The sequence below is a fragment of the Anolis sagrei genome, chromosome 2 (assembly GCF_037176765.1).
Source record: "Anolis sagrei isolate rAnoSag1 chromosome 2, rAnoSag1.mat, whole genome shotgun sequence".
NCBI classification, from domain to species: Eukaryota; Metazoa; Chordata; class Lepidosauria; order Squamata; family Dactyloidae; genus Anolis; species Anolis sagrei.
In genome coordinates, this window is record NC_090022.1 from 10,482,953 (window position 1) to 10,503,390 (window position 20,438).

A 20,438-nucleotide genomic window follows, 5' to 3' on the forward strand; every position below is an offset into this window, starting at 1 on the left:
GGTCTCCAGCAATGGAATGGTGGCCTAGGATGGAGCTCCAACAGTCTTGAGGTGGTAGTTTGCCCTCAGGGACTATCCTTTTGCCCTTGCTTGGGTGAAGGATTTGACCCCTGGGTCTTATGACACCTGTGTTGTAGTCCAGCCACCCAAGGATGATGTGGAGGGGTTTGATATAGTGCAGCCAGCTGAGAATGTTGAGGGGTCTGGGGGTGCAGGGCTTGCAGACCCTAATGTATCTGAAGGTGTTCAGGCAGAGGGGATGACGGAACAGGATGGCAATTCCCCGGTTGGGAGAATGGAGGGGGTTTTGGTGGACTCTCTGTGTAAAAACAAAACTGTTTTGCAGGAAGAGAGATTAGACAGAGAATCGAGACTGCTTCTGTGTGGGAAGAATTCCAGCTGCAAGTCAGGCAATGGGGAAAAACGGCTGAAGGGCCGAAGGAATGTTTTCCTGCATTGCTGTCCTTAATAAGGGGAAAAACTGCTTTCGGCTTTTAGATCAAGCAACTTAGCAATTAGAGCAAGGAATTGCAGAGCGCAGTCTGTTCAGCGCCGTTCAAGTTGCCTTGGTTCCCGCTTCAAGTAATGTCCTGGTCAAGTTTTGCTTTAAGTCGTGGGGATTTTACCATTAACTCAAGCTAATGTATTGCTCTTTGATTCTTGGATCACTTAAGTGGATGTTTTATTCCTCGTCTTTGGATTATTCAAGCTCATGAGTTTACTCTGCTCCTTGGATTTATATTCATGCTTTAACCTTGGCATTGGAGTTTTATCTCTGGTTTCTTCAGACTCCTTTTATCTTACCTATTTGGAGATTTTACTCTTTTACTGTGTGTGCTTTTTCAGTAAGCTGTTTATTTCTATGTTGGGATTCCTGGGGAGTGCTTGAGCAAGGTGAACCCCAGCTGAGCTGCATGAACCTGGGGGGCTAGGTCAAAGCTGTCCATTGGCTGGTTAGTACGCAAAGACTATGGATTGGTGCAAATTGAATACAATGGTGTGGAGCATCCTCAAAGTCCATCCGCCATCTGTGCCATCTTAGTGTCCTCATAACAGCAGAAATATTGCTATTCCATCTTTCTGAAACACTGTATATTTATTTCACCCTTAAGGTTAGGAAATAGCTAATGACTGAACAAAGACATAGTCCACAGAATGGTACTTCCAAGAAGTCTCTGTTATTGTGGCATCTGTATTTATCAGCAACTCTTCGCTCTGCTGCACAATCTTGTCATTCCTCACAAACCAAGATAGTTTGGAGGCGATCTCCTTTCTCTCAAAACCAATGTCAAGTCTAGTGTTACATGGATACCAGTATATCTGGCTGAGTCCTGCAGTCATTCCTTTTTTTGCTCCCTTCTCTGCCTTCATCATTGGTCTCCGCTTTTTCTTTACAGTCACTACCTTTTATCTTCCCTGTTTTGTCAGGAAAATCTGTCCCTTTGGAACTCACATTTACAGCCAACTACCCATTCGGTAGTTGATGGTAAAAGCGTAACAATCTCTGCAGCACTCTGAAATTAGGTATGGGAACCTTCTATGTTGGAGCAGAAAAATCCAAAAAGGAACAGGCGGATCTGGCCAAAATGGTCCATGCCTTAGTCACCTCTAGACTGGATTACTGTAATGCACTCTACGTGGGGCTGCCCTTGAAAATGGCTCGGAAATTCCAGATGGTCCAACAGGAGGCAGCCAGGTTGTTAACCGAGGCTCCTTACAGGGAGCAGTCAACCCTTCTGTTTAAGGAGCTCCACTGGCTGCCATTTATTTTCCGGACCCAATTCAAGGTGCAGGTTCTTACCTACAAAGCCCTGAACAGTTTGGGACCCGCCTACCTGCATGACCGCATTTCTGTATACGAACCCACACGATCTCTTCGATCGTCTGGAGAGGCCCTGCTCACGCTCCCACCTGTATCGCAGGTACGATTGGTGGGGACGAGAGAGAGGGCCTTTTTGATGGTGGCCCCTCAACTCTGGAACTCACTTCCTAAGGACATCAGGCATGTTCCAACTCTGACAGTCTTTAGAAGGAGCTTGAAGACGTGGTTGTTCCAGTGTGCCTTCCCAGAATAATGATCCCACAGCACTTTGTCCTCCAAAGCATTTTACATTGTTTTAGGTCTGCTTGTATGTTTCCACAAACGCCCCATCACTTCTTTTTTCCGCCCATGTCCAGCATTATTTTTAATTTCAATTTACATTTGGCCCATATTTTTTAATAGTATGTTGTCTTATTGTTGATGCTTACGTTATTTTTTATTGTTTATGTTTGATTTTAATTGCTTGTATTGTTGTTATTGCTTGTACTGTTGTATTTGGACTTGGCCTCATGTAAGCCGCACCGAGTCCCATGGGGAGATGGTAGCGGGGTATAAATAAAGTTTTATTGTTATTATTATTAACAGGGGAAGGGAGAATTGGAGCTTGGGATAGAGAAAAATAAAAAGGAGGGAAGGATTGTGAAATGGGTGGTAGCAAGGTAAAGTCTCAGCTAGAGAAAAAGGCAAGCATTTGAATGTGAAGGGAAAAGGCATCCATTCCTCGACAGAGGAGACATAATAACAAACAGGGCTCGGCTAAGCAACAGGCTATCTCTGGAACAAATGTTATTCATATCGCATTAGAGGCTCTAGGCAACCAAATAGTATCCGCCCTAACTAGACAATGGGTGGAGAGAGGAGAGCATTTATATCTTCTTCCATGTTTATGTTGTTATAAGGATAATTTCAATCCACTTCTTGTCTCATTTCTTTTATCACTCATGCTGAGGAATGATTGTTTCTGTTCCTCTTCTTCACTGCAGATAACTGGAAAAAGAGCAAGGTATGCAGCAAACGCAGGAAGCATTTGGGACACAATGAAGGCCTTCCTAGACACCAGCAAACCCACAGTGAAGATGGAGATTCTGCCATAGAAAGGCCCTACAAATGCAATGTATGTGGGCAATGTTTTACACAAAACATGGATTTTGTGCTTCACAATGCACTCCATGATAGGAAAGGCTATACTGAAAGGAAAGTTTCAGCAAAATGTGTTCTTGATTACAAATTGCCACATCTGAGCAAAGACGAAATCTTTGAAGTAACTGAGGATTTCATAAGTCAGACTTGTGGGAAATCTTTTTTCCAGAGTTCACACTTGGTGAACCATGAGAGATTTCACACAGGACAGGAACAATACAGATGCCAGGAGTGTGGGAAATGTTTTAGTCAGAATGCACACCTTATAAGCCACTGGAGAACCCACACAGGAGAGAAGCCATACAAATGTGAGGAATGTGGAAAATGTTTTGCTTCCAGTTCAGACTTGGTGAGGCACAAAAGATACCACACAGGAGAGAAGCCATACCAATGCCACGAGTGTAAAAAATGTTTTGCTTCCAGTTCAAACTTGGTGAAGCACAAAAGACTCCACACAGGAGAGAAGCCATACCAATGCCAGGAGTGTGGGAAATGTTTTGCTGACAATCCACACTTGGTGAGCCACAAACGACTTCACACAGGAGAGAAGCCATACCAATGCCAGGAGTGTGGAAAATGTTTTGCTAACAATTCATACTTGGTGAGGCACAAAAGACTCCACACAGGAGAGAAGCCATACAAATGCAAGGAATGTGGGAAATATTTTGCTTACAGTTCAAACTTGGTGAGGCACAAAAGATACCACACAGGAGAGAAGCCATACCAATGCCAGGAATGTAAAAAATGTTTTGCTTACAGTTCATACTTGGTGAGGCACAAAAGACTCCACACAGGAGAGAAACCATATCAATGCCAGGAGTGTGGAGAATATTTTGCTCAGAGCTCATCCCTTGTGAGTCACCAGAGAATTCATAGAGGAGAAAAACAACCCAAAGGGCTGCAACAAAAGTAATAAAATGAATGGGAACATGGACATTTGTTTATTTATTTATTTATTTAGAACTTTTATATCCTGTCCTATTCTTGACCTCCGAAGGGGAACTCAGGGCAGCTACCAGCAGACAACAATTTGATGTCAATGCAATATAAAAACAGCAATAAAATACGCAAGTTACATAAAATGATTATAATATGCATTTAAAACAGTTTGCCAGGTTTAAAACATCCTCCAAATCAATCCAAATTACGGTCCATAAAAACTCAACTTCACCAATAAAATCTGTCTATTCCACGAATGCTTACTCCCACAGCAAGGATATAAGCTTCTTGCGAAAAGTCAAGAGGGAGGGGGCAGATCTAACCTCCTTAGGGAGGGAGTTCCACAGCTGCGGGGCCACCACGAAGACCCTCTCTCGTTCCCACCAAACGCAACTGTGATTGTGGCGGGACTGAGAGTGAGGCCCCCTCAGATGATCTTAAGGTACTTGATGGTTCATAGGTGGAGACACGTTTGGACAGGTAAGCTGGGCCAGAGCTGTTTAGGGCTTTATAGGTCAAAACCAGCATTTTGAATTGTGCTCGGAAGCTAATCAGCAGCCAGTGGAGCTGGTGTAGCAAGGGAGTCGTGCGCTCCCTGTACCCCGCTCCCGTGAGCAACCTGGCTGCTGAGTGATGGACTAGCTGAAGCTTCCGGGCAGTCTTCAGAGACAACCCCACGTAGATTGCATTGCAGTAGTCTATTCGGGATGTAACCAGAGCGTGGACCACCGTGGCCAAGTCAGATCTCCCAAGATACAGGCGCAGCCGGAGCACAAGTTTGCGTTGTGCAAAAGCTCCCCTGGCCACTGCTGAGACCTGGGGTTCCAGGTTCAGCGATGAGTCCAGGATCATTCCCAAGCTGCAAACCTGTGCTTTCAGGGGGAGTGTAACCCTATCAAGCACAGGCTGTAACCCTGTTCGGCCTTGCGACTGACCAGGAGGACCTCTGTCTTGTCCAGATTCAATGTTACAGCTGCTAAGCACCGGTTCAGGACTTGAACAGCCTTCTTAGTAGTAGGTGGGAAGGAGTGTCAGAGTTGGACATCATCTGCGTACAGATGGCACTGAACCCCAAAACTCCAGATTATCTCTCCCAATGGCTTTATGTAGATGTTAAACAACATAGGGGACAGTACTGAGCCCTGCTGGACCCCACAGTACAATGGTCATGGGGCTTAGCAGCTGTCCCCTAATAACACCTTCTGGGTGTGACCCTCCAGGAAGGACTTGAGCCACTGCAAGACAGTACCTCCAAGGCCCATGCCCCCGAGGTGTCCCAGAAGGATACCGTGGCTAACGGTATTGAAGGCCGATGAGAGATCCAGCAGAACCAACAGGGACACACTCCCCCTGTCCAGCTCCTGGCATAGATCATCCACTAAGAGGACCAGAGCTGTCTCGGTGCCATGTCCTAGCCTAAAGCCAGACTATGCCAGATCTAGATAATCGGTGTCTTCCAAGAATCCCTGGAGTTGTGCGGCCACATGTTCCAGGACTTTGCCAAAATAGGGGAGATTGGAAACTGGCTGATGGTTGACGAATTGAGTTGGATCCAGTGATGGTTTTTTCAACAGTGGTTTTATTACAGCCTGTTTTAGGCTAGCTGGAATTTTGCCTTCCCAAAGGGAGGCATTAACCTCCACCTTCACCCACTCTGCCAAACCCCCTCTGGCTTCCTTTATCAGCCAGGATGGGCAGGGGTCTAGGATGCATGCTCTCACCTCTCCAAGGATCTTGTCCACATCCTCAAGCTGCACCAATTGAAACAAATCCATTAAACTGGACAAGCAGGCGCTCGTGTTACACCCTCAGAGACTGCCGTTAACATGGTGTCAAAGCCAGAGCAGATCAAAGTGACATTATCCGCAAAGAACTGAGTAAATGCTTCACAGAAAGCTGCTGAGTTGTCAGGAAACCTGTCCTGCAGGGCAGCATTAAACAACCCTCTGACTACTCAGAACAGCTCTGCCGGATGGTTCTTTGAGGATGCAGTATTGGCCACAAAGAAAGATTTCTTTGTGGCTTCTATTGCTGTGGTGTAAGCCCTTAGATAAAGGCGTAGCCATGCTCGGTGTGACTTGCTAGGCTTTTTCTGCTACACACACTCTAGTCTCCTCTCTGTTAGCTTCATCGCTGCCAACTCCTCGTTGAACCAAGGAGATGGCTTAGCTTGGATACTTAAGAGGAGTGATTGTGTCTATTGCCCAAGCAATAGACACAGGGCATCAACAGTATCACCTACCAAAGTGGCAGGAAAATCCCCAAGATATGTCAGGAATCCATCCGGATCCATAAGCCTCCTGGGGTGGACCATCTTAATCGGTCCTCCCCTTGCGGAGGCTGGAGGGTGCAGTAAGTCTAAACCTGATCAGGTGATGATCGGTCCATGGCAATGAAGTGATGGTCAGCTCCTCCACACCGCTACCGTTCTCCCATCCCTGGCAGAAAACCAGATCTAATGTGTGGGTAGGGCCAGATACTGGGACAGCCCCATGGTTGCCTGGGTTGTTGTAGGTTTTTCGGGCTGTATGGCCATGTTCTAGAAGCATTCTCTCCTGAAGTTTCGCCTGCATCTGTGGCAAGCATCGTCAGAGGTTGTGAGGTTGAAGAGCCTGCTTGTGATGGGTGCTTTTGCTGTATCTCCAACCCAAGTATGTGTTCCTCTTCCTTGGGAAAAGGGAGCTGTGAGACCTGACCCTGTGATGATACCTTCTTTTTCTGTTGTAGGTGGAGGCTCTGCTCTGATCTGCTCCCCTTAATGCTCAGTGGGGTTGGGGAGCAAAGGTTTGGCAGGGAGAAAATTTACCTAACTAACTATCCTATGAATATGGATTTTTTCTTCCATGACTATATCTCTGCCATCATCTTTAGTCCTTTGTTTCCAGGGCTTTGGAGAGATGCTCTTTCCCCCTCCTTCCAGTGTGACACTAGTCAAGGAAGGGTTAAGGGGAGGGAGTGTGGTTCCCAGAGAGGCAGAAAGGAACTGGCTTTTCTTGTCCTTCTAGGAACTAAACCCCACTCCCCTTAACCCTTCCCTACCCATCTAGGAGAGGGGAGTTTCCCCCTTTGGCCTCCTCCTTCTGGTGAGTCTTCTTCCCATTCCTTCTCCAAAGGGCCAAAGAGGAGCTGAAGCCCAACACACCTGGAGGGAGGGCTGAAGTTGGCCCAAGACTTATTCACTCACAGGTTGGCCTTCTAGCACACTCACAATCTCTCTCTCTCTTTCTCTGTGCCTTTTGTGTTTATTGCATACTCTCATCAATGAATTTCTTATTTGATGTTTCTTAAAATTGGAGTCCCATTTCATTTTGTCCTGAATCAGAGATGCATGCCATCCATATTGTAGATCATTCCTTTCCATTGTAAGAAGCCTTTGATAGTCTAGAAAGAGACTATCTCTTTTATCCATGTCCCAGCTGCTGAATCATAATATTGTCTCATGTATGGCCGTGCCACTCCTCTTCTATCTTTTGCATCTCATACATTTTTCATTTCTATTCTGGGTTTTTAGTATTTCCAACTGCATTTTGTCGGTTCTTTCTTCCGGGCTTCAAAGAGCGCTTATTCTGACAAAATTGGTATTGTCTGAAAAAATATAACGTTTTTGGGATTGCATTCATTTTGCTGGCAGGAATGAAGACTGACAGGTCACGGGTTTGAATTTGGGGAGAGCGCAGATGAACTCCCTTTGTTATCTCCAGCTCCCCATGTGGGGACATGAGAGAAGCCTCCCACAAGGATGGTGAAACATCAAAACATCCGGGCGTCCCCTGAGCAACGTCCTTGCAGATGGCCAATTCTCTCACAGGAGAAGCGACTTGCAGTTTCTCAAGTCGCTCCCGACATGAACAAAAAGCACCAGAATGTTCCCAACCTGCAATTTCCCTGTTGCAATTCATTTTATTACTTTTGTCCCAGCTCTTTGGATGGTTTTCCTCCTCTGTGAATTCTCTGGTGTCTCACAAGGACTGGAGACTGAGTAAAACATTTTCCACTGTCCTGGCATTTGTTTGGCTTAGAATCATAGAATCAAAGAGTTGGAAGAGACCCCATGGGCCATCCAGTCCAACCCCATTCTGCCAAGAAGCAGGAATATTGCATTCAAATCACCCCTGACAGATGGCCATCCAGCCTCTGTTTAAAAGCTTCCAAAGAAGGAGCCTCTACCACACTCCGGGGCAGAGAGTTCCACTGCTGAACGGCTCTCACAGTCAGGAAGTTCTTCCTCATGTTCAGATGGAATCTCCTCTCTTGTAGTTTGAAGCCATTGTTCCGTGTCCTAATCTCCATGGAAGCAGTAAACAAACTTGCTCCCTCCTCCCTGTGGCTTCCTCTCACATATTTATACATGGCTATCATATCTCCTCTCATCCTTCTCTTCTTCAGGCTAAACATGCCCAGCTCCTTAAGCCGCTCCTCATAGGGCTTGTTCTCCAGACCCTTGATCATTTGAGTCGTCCTCCTCTGGACACATTCCAGCTTGTCAATATCTCTCTTGAATTGTGGTGCCCAGAATTGGACACAATATTCCAGGTGTGGTCTAACTAAAGCGGAATAGAGGGGTAGCGTTATTTCTCTAGATCTAGACACTAGGCTCCTATTGATGCAGGCCAACATCCCATTGGCTTTTTTTGCCGCCACATCACATTGTTGGCTCATGTTTAACTTGTTGTCCATGAGGACTCCCAAGATCTTTTTCACACGTACTGCTCTCGAGCCAGGCATTGTCCCCCATTCTGCATCTTTGCATTTCGTTTTTTCTGCCTAAGTGTCAGCTCCAGCTTCCCATGTGGGGACTTGAGAGAAGCCTCCCACAAGGATGGTGAAACATCAAAACATCTGGGCGTCCCCTGGGCAACGTCCTTACAGACGGCCAATTCTCTCCCAGCAGAAGCGACTTGCAGTTTCTCAAGTCGCTCCTGACACCAACAAAAAGCACCAGAATGTCCCCAACCTGCAATTTCCCTGTTGCAATTCATTTTATTACTTTTGTCTCAGCTCTTTGGTTTTCCTCCTCTATGAATTCTCTGGTGTCTCACAAGGACTGAAGACTGAGTAAAACATTTTCCACAGTCCAGACAGATGTAAACAGATTTCTTATCACTGTCACAGTTCTTATCACAGTTTATTTTTCAGTTCTCATTAGTAGGTTTTAATTACAGTCCATCAAGCAGGTAGTTAGTCATTGCAGGCCTTAATATTTTAGAATGATGTTTCCAAAATTATTAGCTCTATTCATTCACCTTTTATTCAGCTCATTCATACCCACACATATTGTATCAAATCCACATTTATCAAATCTGCATATCATATTTTCGTGATGCAAGTGAAAGGAGGGCCCAGCATTACGTGGCTTTGAAATAACTAAAGGGCTTGTTTGTTTACTCTAAAAAAAAGCCTCCCGAAGCCTATTGTCTAATTCTGCCTTTCTTTCACAGAGCAAATGTGAGTGTTGCCTGAGCATTTTGGAGTTGGGCCTGTTCAGGGATTTCTTTCTATTGAGAGAAGAGGGAGGTATCTTGGATACGGTTTGGTTCTTCAACAGAGTGTTTCCAACATGGAGAGACCCAACTCACCTGGACCTGAAGCAGACATGGCCCTTGGAAACAGTGTGGAATTATGGGAAGGAACTCCGCAGAAGTCCCTGAATGCGCACATACAGCGCCAGCGCTTCAGGCGGTGCTCCTTCCGAGAGGGCGAGGGACCCAGAGAGGTTTGCAGCCGCCTCCACTCTCTCTGCCGCCAGTGGCTGAAGCCAGAGCAACACACCAAGGCGGAGATGCTGGACCTGGTGATCCTGGAGCAGTTCCTGAGCATCCTGCCCCCAGAGATGGGGAGCTGGGTCCGAGAGTGTGGGGCAGAGACCTCTTCCCAGGCGGTGGCCCTGGCGGAAGGCTTCCTCCTGAGTCGGGCAGAGGACGAGAAGCAGGAAGGACAGGTGAGAGCACTGCCTCTTGGCTTCACTCACCTTGCTACTGATGGATACATTAAACATGCATATTGCCTTTCTTCCAAGATGGGATTGATTGAGGGAGAAGCCGGACTCTGCTCCCTCTGCCTCTTTTCCAATCTGCTCTGCCCATCCTGCTCTCACCTCCATATCCACTGTAAGCGTGGTTGCTGCTCTACTCAAATTTGTTGACCCCAGATATAATACTGAAAATGATGGGAGGGGGAGTGTGGCAGGTTGTGTTAGGTTGCCATCTCAGAGTTTTTTTTCAAAGTCCATACGGTTTCTGCACATAGGTCTGTGATATTTTTGGGTTTCTCCATGCTACATCTGGAATACTCTGTGCTCTTCCAGGTCCACAATAACTTAATTGAAGTCCCTGCATCAGAAAAATCTCACTCAGATACCACCCAGAGCCTCCAGCAGAAGGAGCTGAAGCAGGAAGGTGATGAAACTGTAGCCTTGAAGGGTAAGAAGGAACTCTTCCGGGAATTTTGCTGTTTTCTGCTAGTGTAAATTCCCCTTTGAGGAGATTGTAGCACATTCACAGTTTGAGCTTCAGAAGGTGCTTATGCAGGATCATTTGGCCTTGAGATGGGTATATATCTTAAACTCATGTTTTTTGTATGATATCTCTTTTATGTACTTCAATATGTATTTTATAGAAATGCTGTTTATTGTGGATCTTTTATAGAAATATGTATATTTGTTGAATTTTTGCAATGTTCATGTTTTTTAAATTGTGTTGCAACGCACCTCAAGCCTCAAGGAGAAATAAAAAATTATTATTATTATTATTAGGAGCCCCCGGTGGTGCAATGTGTTAAACCCCTGTGCCGGCAGGACAGGTCACAAGTTCGAATCCGGGGAGAGGCGGATGAGCTCCCTCTATCAGCTCCAGCTCCTCATGCGGGGACATGAGAGAAGCCTCCCACAAGGATGATAAAAACATCAAATCATCTGTGTGTCCCCTGGGCAACGTCCTTGCAGACGGCCAATTCTCTCACACCAGAAGCGACTTGCAGTTTCTTAAGTTGCTCCTGATAATATATTATTATTATTAATAATATTATTATTATTATTATTATTATTATTATTATTATTATTATATGTAGGAATTTGGTTGTAAAAGGTGTAATTTCAGTGTGATTTGCAGTTTTCTTTCTTGCAATACTTCTGCATTAGCCAAAAGTTGAATAGGACTGAAACTTCAGGTGGTACCCGAAGTTCAGATGAGCCCTGAAACTGAGCTGGAAGACAAACAGACAACAAACAATAACTTTAGTAAATTGAAATACCAAGCCCAGGACTAGTTTCAATTCAACCTACTCACAGCACTGCTTGTGAGATAGTCCTAAGTCCTAAAATTTTACATATTGTCGAAGGCTTTCATGGCTGGAATCACCAGGTTCTTGTGGGTTTTTTCGGGCTATAGAGCCATGTTCTAGAGGCATTTCTCCTGACGTTTCGCCTGCATCTATGGCAATCTACCTCTGAGGATGCTTGCCATAGATGCAGGCGAAACGTCAGGAGAAATGCCTCTAGAACATGGCTCTATAGCCCGAAAAAACCCACAAGAACCTCATAGGTTTCTTTTCAGGACTGTAATTGTCACCTCTGAGACATGTTTATGTGTTCAGCTTTCCACCCCTTGCTCTCTCCCTCTCTCCCAGGGGCTGGAATGATGTTGTTGCTGAATCCTTCGTCGTTTCTTCCCCTTTGTGATGGAGTGGAACTGAATCAAGTAAGCAGAAGTGTCGTGAATAACTTTTCAATAACTTTAAAGCATATTTTTATTGCAATTTCTAGTGTGAGAGGGTACTATCCTTGTCAGTCTTTTCCATGAGAAGAAACAGTCAATTCAGCTGTCTTTTCCATGAGAAGAAGCAGTTTATTCAGCTGCTCTAAAATCGTTCCACCAACGGCCCCTGCTGACCTCGAGATATTTGAGAGCATCTATGGTGACTTTCCGAACAGCAGCAAATCAGCTCCTGACAGTCTGATTCTACATATCAATTAAGAAATGGTTGTGACTGTGACTGACCAGATGTCTCTACAAAGCTTACAACTATAGCATGGAGGCCTTAACCCTTTCCCTTTCAGACAACGAACAGAAATCTATTTCTTGTAAGTATTTTTCTTGATGCTCTTATGTGAGAAGGAAATGTGTTCTTTTCCCACCAGGGCCCAATCGCCTTTGAGGATGTGGTTGTCCATTTCTCTTTGGAGGAGTGGGTTCTCCTGAATCCTGATCAGAAAGTCTTGCATGTGCAGATCATGGAGGAGATTCGTGGGATTGTGGACTCTCTTGGTAAGGCTCCCTCATTGGTGGGGATTTCTTTTTCAAAATGCAGTATCCATGTATAGCTGGGTATAAATATGTGAGGTGAAGTCATAGGGAGGGAGGAGCAGCCTTGTTTTGTGCTGGAGACTAGGATGCAGAACAATGGCTTCAGACTACAAGAAAGGAGATTCCACCTGAACATGAGGAAAAACTTCCTAACTGCGAGAGCTGTTCAGCAGTGGAACTCTCTGCCCCAGAGTGTGACGGAGGCTCCTTCTTTGGAGGTTTTTAAACAGAGGCTGGATGACCATCTGTTTTGAATGTGATTTTCCTGCTTCTTGATAGGGGGTTGGACTAGATGGCCCGCAAGGTCTCTTCCGACTCTCTGATTCCATGCCAATCAGCAACTCCCTGGTGGGAGCAACATCCTGTATCATCCCAGTCACTGAGTGTCCTCAAGGCAGGGCTTATGTTAGAAATATGTACGACATTATTAGTAATAGATGGCTCTCTTAGTCTTTCTGGTACACAGTAGAATCTCCCTTCTTTGTCTTTCAGCAGATTTGCAATTTCAAGGTGGCGTGAGAGAGGGAGGAAGCAGATTTCCAAAAAGTAAACCAGCAAACCTCTCCTGACTTCAGGCACACATTTTCAGCAACCTGATTTTGCATCCTGTATATGCTTGGCAGGCTTGGAAAGTCACTGTGTGCCTGAAGTCAAAAGAGACCAGAGCACAAGGAAGTAATGGGTTCAAAAGGCAGGGAAAGAGATTCAACTGAAAAGATTAGGAGAGTAAGAGCTGTTGGAGAGTGGCACAGGCTGCCTCGAAGTATAGTGGAGTCTCCTTCTCTGGAGGATTTTCCTCAGAGGCTATCTATCAGGAGTGCTTTGATTGTGCCTTCTTGTATGGCAGAGGGTTGGACTGGATGGCCCTTGGGGCTCTTCCAGCTGTAGGATTCTAGGATTCTATATCAGGAGTAGGCAATACGGAGTCTGATGGATACACTTTTTCTCTCCCAACCACCATCTCATCCTGACCAAAGCCAACCCTTCTGGGATCCAAACGTTTCCTATCTTTCCTTCACTTTCTTCCTCTGCAAGAGAAGAGGAAGGAGAGGAAAGGGCAGGAGGGGGCTTGGGGAGAACCCCTCCCTCCTGGCCCGCCCACCCCGCTCCAGCCCACCACACGACTCCCGTTAGAAAGTTTGCCCATGCCTGCTATAAGCCCTCAGTGTTCATCCTTACTGAACAAGAGGTGGAGAGAAGGCAGCATTTATACCTTCTTTTCATCCATGTCTATGTTGTTTTAAGGATAATTTCAATCCATTTCTTATCCCACTTCCTTTAACTCCTTATCACTCACGCTGAGAAATGATTGTTTCTGTTCTTGTTCTTCACAGCAGATAACTGGAAGAAGAGCAATGTATACACCAAACACAGATCACACAATTTGGGACACAGTGAAGACCTTCCTAGATACCAGCAAACCCACAGAGAAGATGGCGATTCTTCCAGAGAAAATCCCTACAAATGCAATGTACGTGGGCAATGTTTTACCCAGAATATGGCACGTGTGCTTCACAAGATACTCCATGCTGGGGTAAGCCATCTTAAATGGAAAGAACCAGCAAAATGTATGGTTGATTACAAATTGCCAGATCGGAGCCAAGAAGAAATCTTTGAAGGAACTGAGGATTTCATAAGCCAAGAATGTGGGAAATCTTTTCTCCAGAGTTCACACTTCATGAAACATGAGAGAGTTCACATCGGAGAAAAAACATATAGATGCCAGGAGTGTGGGAAATCTTTTACTCGGAGTTCATCCCTTACGAGCCACCAGATAATTCATACAGGAGACAAACAATACAGATGTAAAGAATGTGGGAAAAGTTTTGCTTACAGTTCAGGCTTGTTGAGACACAAAAGACTCCACACAGGTGAGAAGCCATACCAATGCCAGGAGTGTGGGAAATGTTTTACTTACAGTTCACACTTGGTGAGGCATAAAAGACTCCACACAGGAGAGAAGCCATACCAGTGTCAGGGGTGTGGGAAATGTTTTGCTCGCAGTTCACAATTGGTGAGCCACAAAAGACTCCACACAGGAGAGAAGCCATACAAATGCCAGGAGTGTGGGAAATGTTTTGCTTACAGTTCCCAATTGGTGGGCCACAAAAGACTCCACACAGGAGAGAAGCCATACCAATGCCAGGATTGTGGGAAATGTTTTGCTCAGAGTTTAGACTTGGGGAGCCACAAAAGACTTCACACAGGAGATAAGCCATACCAATGCCAGGAGTGTGGGAAATGTTTTCCCTCCAGTTCCCAATTACTGAGCCATGAAAGACTCCACACAGGAGAGAAGCCATACCATTGCCAGGAGTGTGGGAAATGCTTTGCTTACAGTTCCCAGTTGGTGAGCCACAAAAGACTTCACACAGGAGAGAAGCCATACCAGTGCCAGGATTGTGGGAATTGTTTTGCTTCCAGTTCAGACTTGGTGAAGCACAAAAGACTCCACACTGGAGAGAAACCATACCAATGCCAGGAGTGTGGGAAATGTTTTACTCAGAGTTCATCCCTTGTGATCCACCGGAGAATTCACACAGGAGAAAAACCATACAGATGCCCAGATTGTGGAAAATGTTTTACTCAGAGTTCATCCCTTATGAGCCACCAGAGAGTTCATACAGGAGAAAAACCATACAGACGCAAAGAATGTGGGAAAAGTTTTGCTTCCAGTTCAGACATGGTGAGGCACAACAGATTCCACACAGGTGAGAAGCCATACTAATGCAAGGAGTGTGCAAAATGTTTTGCTTACAGTTCATCCCTTATGAAGCATCAGAGAATCCACACAGGCTAAAAAAACACCAATGTCTGGCGTATGGGAAATGTTTTGTTCAGGGTTCATACCTTTTAAACTATCAGAAAGAGAAATCATCCAAAGAACTGGGGCAAAACTAATAAAATGAATTATAACAGGAAAATTACAGGTTGTGGACATTCTGGTGCTGGAAACAGTCAACATTTCCTGATAAACACATGTTATTCCCTTGGTTTCAAGTAGCACTTGGCTTTTCTTTGCATTGATCTCACGGACAGCTCTCTCCTTGGATTTGAGCACTGTTCATGTGTTTTGCTTTGTGTGACTTGGGAACTGTTTTGGAGAACTCTTGCCTCTGTCTGGAATCTACTTGCTCCTGGCACACACAATTTTGATCCACATTAAATTGAAAAACATGGGTCCTGTTATTATTTTAGAATGTACAGTGTTATATATTACGAGTATTTGAATCTATTATAGATCAAGTGATAACCTGATATGTTTGGCCAAATTTAAGCCCTTTAATTGTGTATTGTAGGGAAATTGGATGTTTTCTGTGTAGCGTAAAACCTCCCAAAGTTTGTATAAGAAATACAAGCTTACCAACTAGTTTGGGGCGTATAGCTTACAGCTATAGCTGGTCATTTTACTCAAAAACAGAACTAAAAGAAAAGTCTAAAAGAAGAAAACAATAAAAATACGACCAGAATATGAAACCCAGAAAAAAGTGTATTTCATTGGAAATTAGGGGTCCCTTATATCTCATGTGATCATCTGAAATTTGATGTTACTATCTTAAGGCAGACAACTACAACCAAGAGGAAGTTAGACTAAGGCCCCTTATACACTGCCATATAATCAAGGTTATCATAGAATCATAGTGTTGGAAGAGACCTTGTGGACCATCAAGTCCAACCCCCTGCCAAGAAGGACAATCACATTTAAAGCACCCCCAACAGATGGCCAAAGCAGATTATCAAAGCAGATAATCCACATTATCTACTTTGAAGTGGATTATAAGAGTCTACACTGCCATATAATCAAGTTTAAAGCAGATAATCTAGATTTTATATAGCAACTAACTTGGGTACCCGGCAATGCTTGGATTATTAGAAAAAGACATTTTTTTTGTTTTTAGATGTTAGGTAATATCAGCTTGGAAATTTGTAACTCTATTTTGTAACTCTAAAGAAAATTTGTAAATTTGTAACTCTAAAGAAAAAAGTCAGTCATTCCTTTTGTTTTTTTGAACGGTCCCATTAGAAAATGCATAAGGATGTGGGCAAACAACAGTTCCCAAAATTGTGGGTCAGTCCTCCCCAAACTCCACCAGTATTCAAAGTTAGCCATGTTGGGTCTGGTGCAGATACATTATTGATGGGGGTCACAGTGGTTTCTTGAAGCAGAAAGTGGTACTACAAATCTCATCATCCATGGTCCATCCTCCCCAAAACCTCGGCAGGGGGCGGGGTGTCTGTGTTCCAAATTTGGTCCAGGTCCGTCATTAGTGTGAGTTGCATTGGTCTTTGGAAGTGGTTGTGTAAGGGATCACGGGTTTAGGGTGTGGGGTCCCTTTTCAAAGAAATCCACAGAGTCCAATTGGTTCATGTAAGACACCATTTAATCAAGCTGATCAACATTGAGTCGCCTGTTAAGGGCTGAAAAATGCGGTATAGAAATGAAGCAAATAAATAAACATGAGACAGACAGAAGCACTTCTGTTTGTGCTTTCAAAGACTTCTGCGCCCCTCCTCTGTTTCTGCTGACTTTTATACTCAAGTAATAGGTCCTGGAGAGTACTCTTTTTCCAGCCCCTCTCCCTTGACCTTTTGATGGAAAGCACCTTCTTGTACCTGCAGACTCTGCGCTTAACCACAACCTTTGAACTTAACCACTACACAACTACTTCCTATGTAGGCTTGAACTTTGTATAACCTCTACATGTCACATCTTGTTTCTTAAAAACATTTTCTTCCATGTTGCTCCTTTTTTACAGAGAAAGGGTATATTTCTCTTTTGCTGTTAATTTCATTCAAAGCCCCTTGCTTAGCATTTGCAAATTTCACTCAAAGACCCTTTCAGTTGAAGGTACTGCAAATTCCATCATCCGTGGTCATTCCACCCCCAAACCTCACCAGGACATAAAGTTAGTCGTGGGTGGGGAGTTGTATTCCAAGTATGGTCTAGGTCCATCATTTGTGGGGGTTGCAGTGGGTTCTGGAAGTGGGTGAAGTACTGCAAATCCCATTATTCGTTGTCTGATCCAATCTCATACTCCAAAGTTTAGTATAAGCAAAGCTGTTTATTGAAGAATAAAAGTAGCTTCAGCAAAAGGATAAAAAAATTATTTAAAGTACTATAAGATATTCTGCTTTGTTTAGACCACACCTGGAATATTGTGTCCAATTCTGGGCACCACAATTCAAGAGAGATATTGACAAGCTGGAATGTGTCCAGAGGAGGGCGACTAAAATGATCAAGGGTCTGGAGAACAAGCCCTATGAGGAGCGGCTTAAGGAGCTGGGCATGTTTAGCCTGAAGAAGAGAAGGCTGAGAGGAGATATGATAGCCATGTATAAATATATGAGAGGAAGATACAGGGAGGAGGGAGCAAGCTTGTTTACTACTTCCCTGGAGACTAGGACACAATGGAGCAATGGCTTCAAACTACAAGAGAGGAGATTCCATCTGAACACAAGGAAGAACTTTCTGACTGTGAGAGCCATTCAGCAGTGGAACTCTCTGCCCCGGAGTGTGGTGGAGGCTACTTCTTTGGAAGCTTTTAAAACAGAGGCTGAATGGCCATCTGTCAGGGGTGCTTTGAATGCAATATTCCTGCTTCTTGGCAGAATGGGGTTGGACTGGATGGCCCATGACTGTGAGAGCCGTTCAGCAGTGGAACTCTCTGCCCCAGAGTGTGGTGGAGGCTCCTTCTTTGGAAGCTTTTAAACTGAGACCGGGTGGCCATCTGTCAGGGGTGATTTGAATGCAATATTCCTGCTTTTTGGCAGAATGGGGTTGGACTGGATGGCCCAGGAGGTCTCTTCCAACTCTTTGATTCTATGATTCTAGGAGGGAGTCCTCCAGAGCAGAAGAGCCTCTGTTTACCCCTCAGCCTAGAACGGCCCCCTTGGCCTCTTCCGCTTCCTCCTCGCAGCCTGTCTCCTCCTTCCGCTTCCTCCTTCCGGTGAGTCCTTCCTTCTTCCCAGTCTTTCTCCATAGGCAAAGGGGGCTGTCTTGAATGGTAGGGGGATTCCTATATTGGGGAAGGAGAGAAGGGGAGAGAGGCTTCCAGGCTTCTACAGGGAGGGCTTGGATATAGTGGGGAGAGGGTCTGCTTTCTCCTTCCTTCTCTCCCTCCATTCCTCCATTTGTTGTTCAATGGACAAACTGTGTATCAAGCTCTGCAACAGGCCTGAGCCAACTTGGGCCTTTCCTCAAGGTGTTTTGGACTCCAACTCCCACAATTCCTAACAGCCTGCCTGGGGGGAATGCCCAAGTTGACCCATTCCTGCACTAAAGCATAACCATTGCTGTTTAGAACTACTAACAGGAGTAATTCCACACCTTCTGATGAATCATAGAATCAAAGAGTTGGAAGAGACCTCCTGGGCCATCCAGTCCAACCCCATTCTGCCAAGAAGCAGGAATATTGCATTCAAAGCACCCCTGACAGATGGCCATCCAGCCTCTGTTTAAAAGCTTCCAAAGAAGGAGCCTCCACCACACTCCGGGGCAGAGAGTTCCACTGCTGAACGGCTCTCACAGTCAGGAAGTTCTTCATGTTCAGATGGAATCTCCTCTCTTGTAGTTTGAAGCCATTGTCCCATTACGTCCTAGTCTCCAGGGAAGCAGAAAACAAGCTTGCTCCCTCCTCCCTGTGGCTTCCTCTCTCATATTTATACATGGCTATCATATCCCCTCTCAGCCTTCTCTTCTTCAGGCTAAACATGCCCGAAGAAGAAGATGACTGTTTTTTGTTGTTTATATGTTCAGTCGCTTCCAACTCTTTGTGACCTCCTGGACCAGCTCACGCCAGAGCTCCCTGTTGGTCGTGGCCACCCCCAGCTCCTTCAAGGTTAACCCAGTCCCGTCAAGGATACCATCCACCCACCTTGCCCATGGTTGGCCCCTCTTCCTTTTTCCTTCCATTTTCCCCGGCATAATTGTCTTCTCTAAGCTTTCCTGTCTTCTCATGATGTGGCCAGAGGACTTCATCTTTGACTCTACTATCCTTCCCTCCAGTGAGCAGTCCGGCTTTATTTCCTAGAGCAGTGGTTCTCAACCATATGGAAGGCTAAGCGAAGAAAGAGAGATGCTTTTAAACTGTGGTGCTAGAGGAAAATTCTGAGAGTGCCTTGGACCGCGAGATGATCCAACCTGTCCATACTCTAGGACAGTGGTTCTCAACCTGGGATCCCCAGATGTTTTTGGCCTACAACTCCCAGAAATCCCAGCCAGTTTACCAGCTGTTAGGATTTCTGGGAGTTGTAGGCCAAAAACATCTGGAGACCCCAGGTTGAGAACCACTGTCCTAGAGTATGGACAGGTTGGATCTTCTTGCGGTCCAAGGCACTCTCAGAATTTTCCTCCAACGCCACAGTTCAAAAGCACCTCTCTTCCTTCGCTTAGCCTTCCATATGGTCCAGCTCTCACATCCATAGGTTACTACGGGGAATACCATTGCTTTAACTATGCAGACCTTCATTGCCAGTGTGATGCCTCCACTCTTTGCTATTTTATCGACATTGGTCATTGCTCTCCTCCCAAGAAGTAAGTGTCTCCTGATTTCCTGACTGCAGCCTGTGTCTGCTATAATCTTCATGCCTAGAAACACAAAATCTGCCTCTGCTTCCATGTTTTCTCCCTCTATTTGGCAATTATCAATCGGTCCTGTTGCCATCATCTTGGTTTTCTTGATGTTTAACTGCAACCCAGCAGATCACAGTACACATACACAGCAAACATTCAATGCCATTTGTACAGACAAGGACAGAACTGATAGAAAGGAGACAAATTGTGTTGTCTTGATGTCAGCACCTTTGGAAGGTTGTGCCTAAAATCCAACCACAGGGGGCTGCTGTTGCTCCAACCTCTATTACGAAGAGCCATCAGGACTTCTTCCTTTTTGGTCACAAGCATTTTCTGGTCTTTTTCTTTTTATCGTGTTGTAAAATACCCCCCCCCCCCCACTTGTTTTAGTGGTATTAAATTTCTCTAATTACAGTACAAGCTGTAGGTCAACAGTAAGCTGGGCTTGATAGTCAGCAGCTCACGCCAACCCGGGGCTTCGAACTAGCAACCTTTCAGTTGATAGATGTTATAATTGCTGGTGATCTTACCAGCTGTGCTAAACAATACACAAACACATACACCCAAATATACCAGTGCCCTTTGTTACCTGCTGCAGTTTGGTTTCAGGACACCAACATGAATGCCAAAATCCATGGATGCCCAACATTCATTATAGATGCAA

General features: G+C 45.1%; 1 protein-coding gene and 1 pseudogene across 1 annotated transcript in view; one reads left to right on the plus strand and one right to left on the minus strand.

Moving 5' to 3' along the window:
• The window catches only part of LOC132766020 (zinc finger protein 850-like), a 64,560-nt pseudogene extending 49,167 nt beyond the window's left edge, over positions 1-15,393 (plus strand).
• Positions 1-20,438, minus strand: part of LOC132765774 (zinc finger protein 850-like) — a 1,095,673-nt gene that overhangs the window by 903,633 nt on the left and 171,602 nt on the right. The gene's annotated exons all lie outside the window — the stretch shown is intronic.